Source organism: Neodiprion lecontei, chromosome 5 (assembly GCF_021901455.1).
Source record: "Neodiprion lecontei isolate iyNeoLeco1 chromosome 5, iyNeoLeco1.1, whole genome shotgun sequence".
NCBI classification, from domain to species: domain Eukaryota; kingdom Metazoa; phylum Arthropoda; class Insecta; order Hymenoptera; family Diprionidae; genus Neodiprion; species Neodiprion lecontei.
In genome coordinates, this window is record NC_060264.1 from 27057474 (window position 1) to 27071232 (window position 13759).

General features: G+C 38.7%; 1 long non-coding RNA gene across 4 annotated transcripts in view; it reads right to left on the reverse strand.

The window, feature by feature from the left end:
- LOC124294769 overlaps window positions 1-13637 on the reverse strand; it is a 186129-nt gene extending 172492 nt beyond the window's left edge. For 3 of the 4 annotated variants that reach the window (XR_006904701.1, XR_006904702.1, XR_006904700.1), the window contains exon 1: window positions 12859-13635. This is a non-coding gene — a long non-coding RNA (uncharacterized LOC124294769). Of the gene's footprint in view, window positions 1-12858 lie in introns of all 4 variants that reach the window. The other variant, XR_006904703.1, reaches the window with a different exon arrangement.
- Window positions 13638-13759: the final 122 nt, after the last annotated feature.

Below are 13759 nucleotides of genomic sequence, written 5' to 3' on the forward strand. Positions count from 1 at the left end.
TCATGGAACGTAACGAGGCGACGATCGTATAATTGTTGGCATACGGAATCGTTTCACCGACGCATCATCGGCAGTCGCAACCAACGACGGAATAATTACTTTCAACGTGAAAAACGAACAGAAACGAAAATAAGAAAAAATTTAAGAAAAGTGGATTTCTCTCTCTCTCTCTATCCAAGGGCATGTATAAAGACGTAAAAACATTTTTGTATAAAATATGTACATATAGTTAATATATTATTGAAAAAGTACGAAGAAAACGAAACGAGAACTTGAAGCATACATGCAGTGTATGGATGTGGATATCTATCACATGCTTCCAGTGTATACATCATATTATATAATATAAATACTGACGCTCTGCATAGGTCACTACGTTTTATTACCGTTATTATTATTATTATTATTATCATCATCATCATCATTATTGTTATTATTCTCATGATTATTCTTATTATTGTCATTACATTATATTTTTATTACTATTTTTACGATTGTTAGCACGATTATTATCATTATTATTATTATTATTATTATTATCATTATTATCATTATTATCACTCGTAATATTATTATGTGAAATTACGATGTACGTAAGAATTGTAGGTATAGATATAATAGGTTGTAGGTATGTATAATAATGCAACTGGTCTTTTTCCTTATATTTTGATTTTTGTCATATTTTATCGTGCAAAAGAAGAAAAAAACATTGTCTTTGTTTGCTTATTTTTTTTTTTTTTTTTTTTGTTAGTGTTGTTTTTCACACTTCCTCGTGCGAAAAATTATAACAAGAGATTACCAGGTAGTGAAAATAATTATTACCGTCTCTGTTTCTCCAACGATCCCTTACACGCATCATATATCATATGTACGCCTGTAATTTCAACGGACTTGCCATCCAGATACTATAAATTTTATTTAGTTTATGCACACACGATTCTTATTATATATATATGTACATGTGAAATACGTACCTGTAGAAGGTACGTCAGACATTACATGTGTTCACATAAATACGATATCGAATCACAGTCGCTGCCTGTAAAAACTTCGTCGGAAATTACCCGATAATTATAGGTAAGTATATTACCTGTGTAAAACGGATTGGTAAGCGCGTTAGATCGAGAAATTGAAAAGGAAAAAAAAAGAAAGCAGAGAAAAGTAAGAGTGACATTTTTCTTTTTGTCATAAATTGACTAAATCGTTATAGCTATTATTATTATTATTATTATTATTATTATTATTATTATTATTATTCGTTCTTCGATTTATTTATTCGTTTTATTTTTTTTTTTTTTGATTACATCTCTTTCTTTATTCCCGCTCCAAGAAAAATGATCACGAATAACGTGCAAAGTTCAATCGAAGCTTTTGAGATGGAATTGGTGAAAGGGGGATGGATGAAGCAGCAAATGCCTGTGTAACTCTTGCGAAAAAAAAAAAAAAAAAAGGTAACAAAGTGTGTCGCGGGGCAAAAGCTGCAAGCCTAGCAAAAGAAGCGAGCGTCGAAGCAAAAGCTGCAAGCTGCTAGAGGTCGCGATCGCAGACGTACGAGGGCAAAGCACAGTCGGGGCGTCGCGTCGGCCAGAAATCACTCTTGGCGTCCGCGATTCGTGGCGAAATTCGCTCTACGCTTGGCATCTACGTGTATATGCGTATATATATATGTATATATTGTATGTATAAAGACGCGGTACGTAGGTATAAAAATCATGGCGTATAAAGAACAACGCTTGTATCGACATATGCATACGTATACGTGTACACGTATACCCGTATAGCTACTTCTCTGCAGGACTCTGAATTGCGATAGGAATGCGAATTTCGAATGACTCTTTCTAGGCTACCGCGTTCAACTTGAAAGAGCCGAGAATAAAATGTAAAGAGGAAAAAAAAAAAGAAGAAAATTACAGAAAGCAGTGTAGAAAAATCTTAGGTTAAACCGTGGTATAAGAATAAAGAGAAAAGGAAAAAAGAGGAAGCGAGATGTAATAAATAAAAAAAAAAAAAAGAAACCCTCATCCATCCGCACGCGGCGTATTTTCGGGCTAAACAAAGAAGAACTCGGGCTCAGAATTTCGTTAGCTTGCAATGTTTAGAATTTATCGAAAGCTCGCCTCGATATTCGTTAGTTTCTTTGACGAGGACATATTTTTTTTTTGTTTTACACACATTTCGCGTTCGATGATAAATATCATCCGTAAAAATTTCACGACAATTTCAACTGTTTGCGCAAGTTCGAAACTGTATGCCTGGTCGTATTAAAAAAAAAAAAAAAAAGGATAGTCATTTTTTACAACTTCCCGTTCAATAATTCCGAATCATTGTTTGTTTTTTTTTTTTTTTTTTTAACAACGTTGATTTTCAGCTTGAAATTGAAATATAACTACCGTGCATGAATGGTTATCAAAACGTGTGATTAGACTTTTGAAAATAAATCAACCAACAGGTGTAAATTCTTGATAAGATTGATATAGGTCCAGAATCTTCAAGTATTTACCGAAATTAGTACTTATAGTCGTAGTTTAAGCTGAATTAGGTCGAGTACTCGTAGTAAATAGGAGGAAAAAAAAAAATAAAAAAAATGACAAGAGATCACTGCCGTAAGCAATGATTCTGTTCTACGTTTTAATACTTGCGAAAGATATAAATGACACGATAATCGCAACCGCGCAATAATGAAAAATAAAATCATACAAGTATTTTTTCCGAGTTTTCTTTGATTGTTTTTTGCTTTTGTTTTTCGTTTTCCGTGTCGAGTATAATGACTCGAACATCCCCTCTGTATAGAATAGAGCTCCCACCAACCAACTCAGAGCGGATTACACGAGGATTGAGGATTTGAGTACGGAAATGAAAGTGGAAAGGAGCGTGCATGCGTCGGGGAGACGAAAAAGCTCGCCTCGGTCTTACTGATTCACTTACAGAGTGCTGATCTGTGAATTTGGGATGAAGGGAATTTACGAAAATAAGTTCACAGCCCTCGCAAATGAAATTGCGCCACCCTCGCCCTTTGGTCGTAAGTTCAGGGGCAGAAGGGAAGATTACTAACCTGAATTATACTCGCTATATCCGCGCGCACGCAAGAGCAAAACTGAGTTGCTCGGATGCAAGGCGCACTCTGTTGAAAATGACTTGAATTTCTTTGTATATAATTATTTTTTTTTTTTTTTCAAATTTCTTTGCCACATTTGAAAATAAATATTGATTTGCTTCGTAGATTCTTTAGAGCTAATCAACCGATACAATAAGTTTTGCAGAAATTCATTCAAGCTCTCGTACTTGGTCAAATTGTCACTAGATGTCGCTGAACGGGTTGAATTTTCTCGCGGAAACATAATCTTTAACAATTGTGACGGACTGACTTACACATGTTTTACGGTATTTTCGAAACTAGATAATTAAATAATCTATTTTACTCCATCGATACAATTTATTTTGATTTTTCTTTGTAATAATACTTTAAATATTATTGGAGGTTTGTTTAATAATTGTCGCATCAAAGAATGCAACATTCTTTTAGGACAAAAAAAATTCAAGATTTAAAAAACACATTATATTTTAGATAAAAAGGTATTTGCTCCGGAATATACATTTTTTTCGTCATACATAATGATAAACTATCTATGATTTGATCGATGCAAGTAGAATTAGAGGATGCAGTTATTTAAAAAAAAAATAAAAAATTTGCACATTTTTTTTAAGAGTATGTAAACGAACATTAGAATAACCAACCGGTGATTTTCATAGTAACATACCTTATATCGATACTCCGCTAAAATCAATATGCATCGACAAAAAAAATATCTTTTCAAAACACTGTCAATATCGAATACACAAAGAATAAATATAAAAACCAAAAAAAAAAATATCCCACAGATTGCGGACCGTTCAAACGAAAGAAAATGCTTAGTTCACATGTTTTACAAAAGAATGTTGGTAACAACTCAACAAGGGCATACAAAAGGCAGGTACCGTACGAAAGAAAAGACGAATTTTAAGTCGTTAGAGTTAAAAGTGGTATTTTCTGTACTGCGCGCATGCGCTGTCGCGAATAAATCTGACGATACGCGATCCTAACCTCAGTTTCGGGTTTTGGGAAAGAACGGACAACATACTCTCATTATATAAAGCATCGAGTTCAACAAGGTGGCGACGGTCTTTTGGCTTCGCGTATTTGCAATATTCCTTTTCGACTTCACCTACGACTCATTTTGCAAACTTACGCTCGGGCGGAAAAGACCGAGTTTGCATCCTTGTTACACAATGTACTAACGTAGGTGCAGCCGAACGAGGTAAGGCAAGGGAAGTAAAGGAAAGGCAAGACTGACTGGCGTCTGGCGCCTGCCTAGTACTCTGACTTCTCGAACGCTATGCATAAAGCATGAAAATAAATCACGATAAACTCACACCGGGACGTACGTGAGACGATGCTTTGTAGTGGTGGTTTTCAACGTTCCGAGTCCTACAGACAACGGATCTAGGACTAGCCCAAGAAAAGTTGCCTTGGACGGTTAGAATTTCGATAAATCGCTCGTTCTCTCTTTCTCCCTCTCTCGCTCTGTTCTCTTACACATATATATTCCGCGATCGACTTCACAAGCGAACGATACCACCGCGTTATTTACACTCCATACACTTGGCTACTGCCCAAACAGAAGCCAGCAGCCAGGAACTTACGGGTACATAGTATCTCATAGACACCTATACGACATACCTGTCTACGACTTTGGACGCCATTCAGGGTTAGAGAATCGGAATACGTGTCGACACAATTCCGCACCACAATCTTCTTCAATTTAACCCTCCGTATGAACGTTGGGTCTCTTACGGAACAGTCGTTTTCTGAATATCAATTTTCGTGAACATTACTTGAAAACTGTCGAGTCTATCAACTTGTGAATAACGTAGTCAACGCTTTGAGAAGAAACCCCGAATTTTTTTAACCGATTTCTTGAAAGCCTGGAACACTTTGAAAAAGTGTACAGACAAAAGGTGAAAAAACGAATGTTCACAAGGAGTGTTGAATGATCGGTGTCCAAACACAAGTTCCTGCGAGAGCGTCAAGAGCTGGTATAGAATTCTGAATTACCATTATTATCGTTGTTTGATCTTTACCAACTCCTAAAATAAAGATACAACAAAATTCATGCTTACAATTGACATGTAACATGAATCAGACTCGATTGTTCATTCCATTCAATTGAAAGATATTCTAAAACAGGATGTGATAACTTTGCCGTACTGAGAGCCTCCACACCTGCAGACTTCACCCTACAGGATGGATGATGAAGAAATGATGGAACTGAGAATAAAATTCAACCAAGCGAATGAATGAATGAAAAGGTAGGTTATATATACATATTGTAGCGCTGATTAAACTTAGATTCAAGTTTTGTGTGTAAAGAGAAACCCCCATAACGAGCACAGCCAGCGTGACAAATTGTGAATGGAAATTCCACGGCCGTTGGGCGAGAGGATAAGGATAGTTTCTCCAAAGTCGCAGAGTAGTGCTGGTGTACGTTGAATACACATGCCTTTCCATTCGTTATAGTATACAGTAGCAACATTAGGCTTACATATGTGCAGAGAGAAAGAGAGAAAGAGAGAGAGAGAGAGAGAGAGAGGAACGAAACAACAACGGTTCATTCAGAATCCCTCGAAGGCGTTATCTAAAAGCAAAGTAAGATAAGGGAGCGAAGTAGGCCCTGACTGCAGCAGCTAGAGAAGACCAACGAGATTCGAGAGCTACCGTTTGAAATTACGCGTCTGGTTGCTCCGGACGGTGGGTTTTAGGGTTAAATCTGTGTGAGTGGAAATGCCCAGCCTCTGAGCTTACCATTGCATGCAAGAGACTTTTACGGCCCACCATAAAGCACATCGGCTTATGCGCGCCCCCCTAACCGACCACCGCGACGACGCCTTATCTGCAAAACAGAAGAAGTCGAGGCGAAAGAAGCTGGAAATCTGAATCCACGATCCAGCCATCGTGTATACCAGCTACATCTTCTCCGAATTCCTGATCCCCAGGCTCATCGTCGATCATCGTATTTTCCTACACCGACCGTTCTCTTGTAAACTTCGATTATACCACGCGATGCAGTCGTCCCATTGTCACATACTGAATACCGGCGCGAATGGAACCGTGTAGAGGATGTGGAAAAAGGAGCAATTCAATGCACGCCGCGAAGTGATGAGAATGTTGGAAGCATGGTTAAAACTGGCCAACGTTGCGGTAGAAGAAGAACTACAAAAAGAAGAAGAAGATGGAGAAGAAGAAGATGTACCAGGACTGAAAGCTTATACCTAAGCAGTGATAATAATGCAGGTTTTCGAGTGAAGTTAGGTACTTGGATAAATAATTGCAACATAATATCTTTCTTCCCAGAATACATGCAGAAGTCAGCAAGTATCCAACAATTTACTTTAAAAGAACGCATTAGTGCTCGACTCCGAGCAAGGATGAGGCAACTTGCACGTGATTCCTCCTAGTATTTTTTAGTCAGTGGTACGATTCACACGTGTGAAAAAAATATATATACGCTGGTTATAACCTTTGCAAAATAAAATTGTCCAACTTTCCATACTTGAAGACTAATTTATCTCTGAAAAAGCATCGATTCTCTCCGTTTCCAGTTAAACCGACGTTATTTGACGTTTCCAGGAGATTTGCAAGATCTTTATGACCAATGTCAGCGGTACCAATTAAACAGTCTTCTCTGCAGTTTGTCGATCTCTAGAAATCATGACCAGGTGAGAATGAAACATGACGTGGAAGTGTAACCAACGACTGGTATCATTGAGACTAATCACCCAACGAAGGAAGAATCCGCATAATTTTTTCCGTTTACATCGCCACTGGACTAAATCAATGTACTGCTCAAAAAGTACTGAAAAAAAAAAAAAAACATTCCAACTCTCTCATTCCAGGATGTATTCCAATACTCTTTCAGTTTCTCTAGACACTGACGGAGGAAACGTGGTTATGATTAAACTCTCCTAAAACCTAGACTATCGGAAGGTGGGTAGGATAGCGTTTAAAGTTGCAACCAGTAGTAGTCAACTACCTCGCAGGTGAAAGGGCAAAGCCGAGTTGCAGGACCTCGGAGATTTGGACTTGGACGAATTCCAAGAGTGAGGATGATCGCAATGCTGCGGTGCCTGCTCATAGGTATAACAGTATTATAGCGGTACAGCGGGCATTCAGTTTTATCGTATATATCCCTCGGCTCTGCACAGATACGGTCACCCCCGAGATAACCCGAGTCTGACCTTATTATATCTAGCTGAGACCGTTCCTCGCTTCAGCAGCATCAGTAGCCGCGTACCGCCTGATAATAAGTTTAACGTTTAAGAGTTAGCCATATAGGTATGTGTTATGTATACATATTATAGACAACACATATGTGTATATATACATACATACATACATACATATATATATATATAAGTAATACGTTCGAGTGAATTTCGCGATTTCGATATTCACTCGATTTTCATAACAAGATATCGTGTGCGAGGAAAAGCAACGACTATAAGTATGTTCCTTCTGTCATCTCCTTCAGATAAAACATACATATAATAACGCGATAGAGGCGCGTAGCAAACCCGAAATAGAGTCGTACAAGCGTGTCATCGGTCGGCCATCTTCATTTCACGTCAGCATTTCAATTATAGGCTTGCCAAATATAAATGTGTGTTGAAAATATATTTTTATTTTTTTTTTCTCACAACAACCTCGCGATAGCGTTTTCGGGACTGACGGATCGCGTTACTTCACGCCATCAGGGACCATTTAACAAATGCGTTTACTTTTGGGGGGGATATGACGTTCGTTTTATTTATATACCTGGAATATGGTTCATTATGGACAATCTTGAAAATAGATCGAATTATGGATTAATAAAGAGGGGGAGGAGGGGAACTAAAATCGTCCAAAAAACCAAACTTGTTTGTTGAATAGCCCCTCCATTATCTGAAAACATCGAAATCTGAAGATCGTAGTGTATTTTCTCAAGTTGTCAGCACTACGAGTATTACTCAAGAGCTGTAGTTTAGCCGCAGTCGATTTCACTCACGAATAATTCGATGTTCAATTAAGATCACCACTTCTGAGAATATGGAATACGGTCCTGGACTCCGATAACTTCGCTCTCAATCTAACCGCGACGTTAAGTCACTACATCGCGTTTTTCATATCGTAAAGACATGTACATGGTGTTTCCGCGAGTAAACGCCGCGGCATGTTGGGTTGCCTACCACTGAGGGGAAGAAATATCGGTAAAACAGACCTACGGAATCGTAACCACTTTAGTCAAGTCAATTCACGTAATTACTTTAACCTAGCTCCGGAAAACGATTACTGAACTTTTCAGCCTGGGTTATAAAGAACGAAACAACTGTTTGGCCAAATCCCCAGGACAGTTCCAGCTCACTCGCGATGAGATTAAACGCGCTAACTACCGATAACTCGGTAGGTCTGTTTTACCGATATTTCTTCTCCTCGGTAGTAGGCAACCCAACATACTGCGGCGTTTACTCGAAAGCACCCTGTATGCTACACTTACATACCGCGATGCGTAAACTGCACATCCGCAACGGTGGAATAATACTCGTTGTATAAGAGATAAATTCGCCGTCAATACGCGTGATAGGAGGAGGTCCGAGTTGAAAGATGGATGGGGATGATAGATGAATACAGTTTTAATTCGTGCGTGGGTGGGAATGGGCTGCAATTGAAGCAACAAATGCAGATTACTCCATCAAGAAGCGGAAGGCAGAAGAGGGCGCAGAGCGTACGGACACGTCTCTCCTCTAACCTCTTCCTCTATACCTACTTCTCTCTTTTAATGGTTTGATGCCGATGAATCGGTACGCTTGTTAAACAGCCCCGGACTAACAGCGGACCACCGCGCCGCCACAAACATCGGTTCGTTTGTTCTTCGCCGTCCGTACCGTCGCGGACGGATTTCGACCAATTCGGTCCAATTCAGTTAATTCAAGAGGCCCGGAAACTGAGCTACCTGAACTATGCGCGTTTAGACATCAGCTCTGCTCGCAATTGTTGTACATACTTGTACGTACGAATGTCGTTGTGACTTTGCATCATTTTTCTGCAAATCCATGCAAATCACGATTTTGTTACAAACCTGCACTTTAATCACTCCGTGAATTTTTTTTTTTCTTTTTATACCGTTTACGAGTTCTTCTTCCTGAGATATGATTTTCACTTTTACTTTTTTACACCGGGATCGCAAAGCACAAAAGAGGATAAGTTTACAGTCTGATGTACAATGTAATGCACCTTGGATAAGATTCGTCATCTAACAATAAGTATTGTATCAGATGCAAATTCAATGACTTCAAACGATTTAGTATTTGTTAGCATTACATCGACTTTTAAATACTCTTAGTGCACATTCCTCTTCAAGTACGGCCTCTCATAATCATCATCATTCTAACGGAATTTTATACACATACAGTATTAGATCGCTAGACTAAATTTGTTCTATAAGTATTGTTCAATCTATAGCGTAATAAAGGTGGTATAAAAACATCTCCAAAGACTTAACTTGTCCCTGCGAATTATGCATCATCCTGTTTCTCCATAAGTGAATATGAAAATACCGTAAATCTAGTCATCGATTGATCTGACTCCTGACCTAATACTATTAGACAATGGTTTAACTTCGATTACATCGAATCGTGTGAAAAATCGTCAACTTATATCAACAGTTCCAGCTGAAATAAAGTCTAAAATGTAACTAATATACCGACCTTTAGACATAGTCGAAATATATAGGTACGCAAGCAGTTGAATGACTTCAATTCAGCATACAACCCAAATATACAGATCCGTTATCAATAACCGCGATCGGTGAATTAAGGGGAAAAAAATGAGTGTTGTTTACTGACCACATATCGTCAAGCAATTCTGGGTCATCACGCCACGCTTATTATGTATCTAATATCAAATTATAGCTATCGTCTAGCCGACTATTATCGCACTACGAATGTAGCGGACAGGGAATTTATCAAACCCCGATGAGAAAGATGCAGACCACAAAGGATGAATTACTGCGGAATATGCAAGCAACTCAACAATTACAGTACATAAATATTAATATGATACACCAAGTAGGTGTAACGCGGTAAGACTTATTTCCATCAGAAAATAGAATGATCTAATTTGAAAATGCGTGCAAACAGGGCATCCTGTTACGATGTATAATAGTGAGAACAAGTGCGTTACAGAGAGCTGGCCTTGCCACGCTACAGATATACCTACATTTTAGCATTACAATGCGGAAAAATTCTATTATTCACATAACTGTACAAACATGCATTCATAAGCTGTCCATACCGGGAGACGGGGAGGAGAACAAGAGTAAGACTCGCGACTGGGGTAAAATGTAAAATATGTATACATAATTCGAGAAGCGCGGCCATGCGCCTAATAACTATAATAATAGAATGGCAAGCGTCGGCGCCGACGCAAGTAAGAATGCCGCGCAAAGAAGCTGCCGGCTCTCTTCTCTTCGAGTGTGTTAAAACCGGGTATAACATGCGGTAGGCGGAGCCATACGCGGGGGTCAAAGGGCGCAGCCAATCACAGCCGAGTGATAACCATTCCGCTTTGATTCCTGCACCCGCCGTTCGAAGACTGCCGCAGTAAGCTGCTGCGGCTGCTGCATGCACGCATTTACGGTGACACGCGTATGTGCGACACGCGTGAACACGGCTTGCACTGCAGCAGGTCTTATTATCGTCCGTGCGGTCACTGGCTACTATCCCTTGCATGGCGTGAGTCAAAATTCTGGTTGAGAGTTGAAATTTTGAACGAGAAAATCTCAGGATTAATACGAAGCTGAAGGTAGTTACGTCGACGTATCGAGACGTTGAAACGAAAAATTACGATTTCGCGTCTTTGGAATAACTGAAGAAGTCTAATTTGCATAATCTGAGTTTGTTGATACTGTGTTAACGGTTCGCTAAATTTCACGTAATCCTATGACTGCAAAATAAGGATGTTTCCTAAAGATGCATCGTTACAATAACGTTACTTTAGCGTTATTGTACAATTACGTTAACTTTAGCCTGATGGATTAATATTTTTATTTCTATGCTAGTAGATTGAGAAGAACTAATGAAAACTATACGATTCATCGAATCTTTAAACGATTAAATCTCTGGATTGTCGAAACTTGCGATAATTTAGTCGAAATTTAGAATGGTTCGAATTTCCGAAAGGTCTAAATTTGGAATGTTCGATAATCTGAAGAATAAAAGCTCTGAACGATTAAAATTTCTGTCAGAATGATTGTCAGTTTTAAAATCCAAAACTTCAAACGGACAAATATTTGAAATGCTAAAACCTGTAATGAATTAATTCAAACTTAGAATGGTTTAAATTTTCTAAAGTTTGACACTTCGGATGTTAGAAACTTTGACGATGAGCAGCGAAACTCCGACACTGTCGAAATTCAGAATGGTTTAAAATTTCTAACATTTTTGGAATAAAGCCAACCTGAATTTATTCAGTCAGACAGATCGATTAGTTTTGCTTTTTGTTCTTAACACAATTTTCTTACGGATCGTGGGATCCGCTCTTTCAATTCGTTGGGACAGATCGAGAGCGATCAATCAAGAGAGTTCCGGCGCCACTGCAGGAGAGCCCCGGAATCAATCTAATCGCATTTTCCGAACTCGAATCAATGCGTCGTCGCGATAGACAGCGCGACAGGAGAAACAACTTGGCAAACATAGGCACATACAGAAGAAGGCCGCGAGGCGCACGCACGCATAATATTGCAATTTGTACTTGTCCGACAAGAGCGACCTTCATGGATATTTCATATCCTCTACTGCACGAATGAATCGGTAGAAAAGGTTTCGTCGTTTGCTTGATTGCGATTTATTTACTGTCTATTCGTCGCCCGTAGGTAGTGGTGGCAGTGGTGGGTAGGTCACGAACAGGTGAATAAGTGAAGAAGCTCGATCGAAACGTATGAAAGGAACTTGAACTGAGATCGTAGGCATATCCACTAACGTCGATTTTTCGGCATGACAATCATACGGAAGCTCTAAATGTTTGTCAAAATTATTACACGATAAATAGAAAGAAGCTTATTCAAATTGAAATTACAAGTGAACCAACATTTATTTTCAATGATTACGAAATTATAAAACTCAAAATTCATGTACAATTCCTACTCGACGAAGCTGGATAATGTTAATATTTTTATTCAATTTACTTTGCATTACTGCGAAATCACAAAACTCATGTACTACAGTTCCTATTCGACGATGATGGATAATGTGTGACAAAAATTCTGCCATTTCCGTTTTTAATACGAACGTATTATCTTATATCAGACCCATTAATTTCTGACAAACCTAAACGCTCATGGACAAAACTCTGCATCTTTTGCCGTTAGCACTTTGTACAATTTATCATAATAGAAAATATTTATTAATTGATAACAATGCTACAGGTGGCAGACATCCAGCGATACCGAATTGCAAGACAAGTTGCATATTGCCAGGGACGGTATTGAATAGATTCAGTTGCGCCTAACTCGCGCAACCTGCATTACAGTAATTTTTTCGCCCAAAAATGACATGATATAATTTATTTTCCTAACAATTGAATGTACTGATGGAACGGGTAATGAGTAAAATCTAATACGCAGATTTGAAAAACAGGCGGATTTAAAATCTTGAAACTGAATGAATCATGGATAATTCTCTAGAGCACAGGGTAACAAGACATATTGTAAACGAATAAGAATATCACTCCGTATGATGTAGCGTAACATAGAAGTGAAATGCAAATCGAATTGGTTATAGGTTACTCACATGTTTCCGCAGGTGATGTTCAGGCGTCAATCAAGAGATGCACTCACGACACTAGAATTTATTACCAACTAAATACCCGGTCGATGAATTTATTTATTTTTTGAAATATGTAGCTACGCAAATTGTCGTGTTAATTATACTCCTAGTTATAAAACTACACAATGCAATATTAGCTATCCGTTGAAGATCAGATTTGCGTCATTTTATACCTAAAAGTATCATGAACATGCCAGTTTGCGTGTTTGTACATTTTCGTACGTAAGTATACTGAATTTTACATGGAATAGTAATCCACTGACAACCAATTTGCACAGCACTTTTCAATTGTTTTAAATAGAAATGATTTCACCCCGCCGCGCTAAAATGTGGTTCTTTGCTAATCCCCGAAATGTTAATCTCGTATAATTGAATTGAACATGTTTAATCTTGTCTGTACGCGACCGAGCACTGACCGACTATCTTTCAACTCTCTGCGAATAACTGAAGATTCGTGATCAACTTCAGTGACCTCCGTCGTTCTCATACACAGCTCGATGTTTGTAAACAGAGGAACCAAGTACAAAGCCACGCTCTGTCCCGGATCTACGCGAATATGTAACATCAGCATGTATCAAGATTTGTTACTTCCCAATAATAACATCCGAACGCACATTATAATAATTACTGCGATGATTGTTTAGGAAATAACGACAGTTGTTATTTTAAACTTTCGCACCGACACCTCACGTGTGAACTTGCAGTGGCAGAAATAACAAACGTCGATTGTTTACCGACCCGGCGGCGACGCGTCTACCACCACAGCGCAATACGAACAAACCTGCGTATGACCGTCGATCGATGGTGTCAAGCGTGGAACGTTAGTTCCAAACTTCGCCGTTAACAGCGCTGTAACCATGTCCGC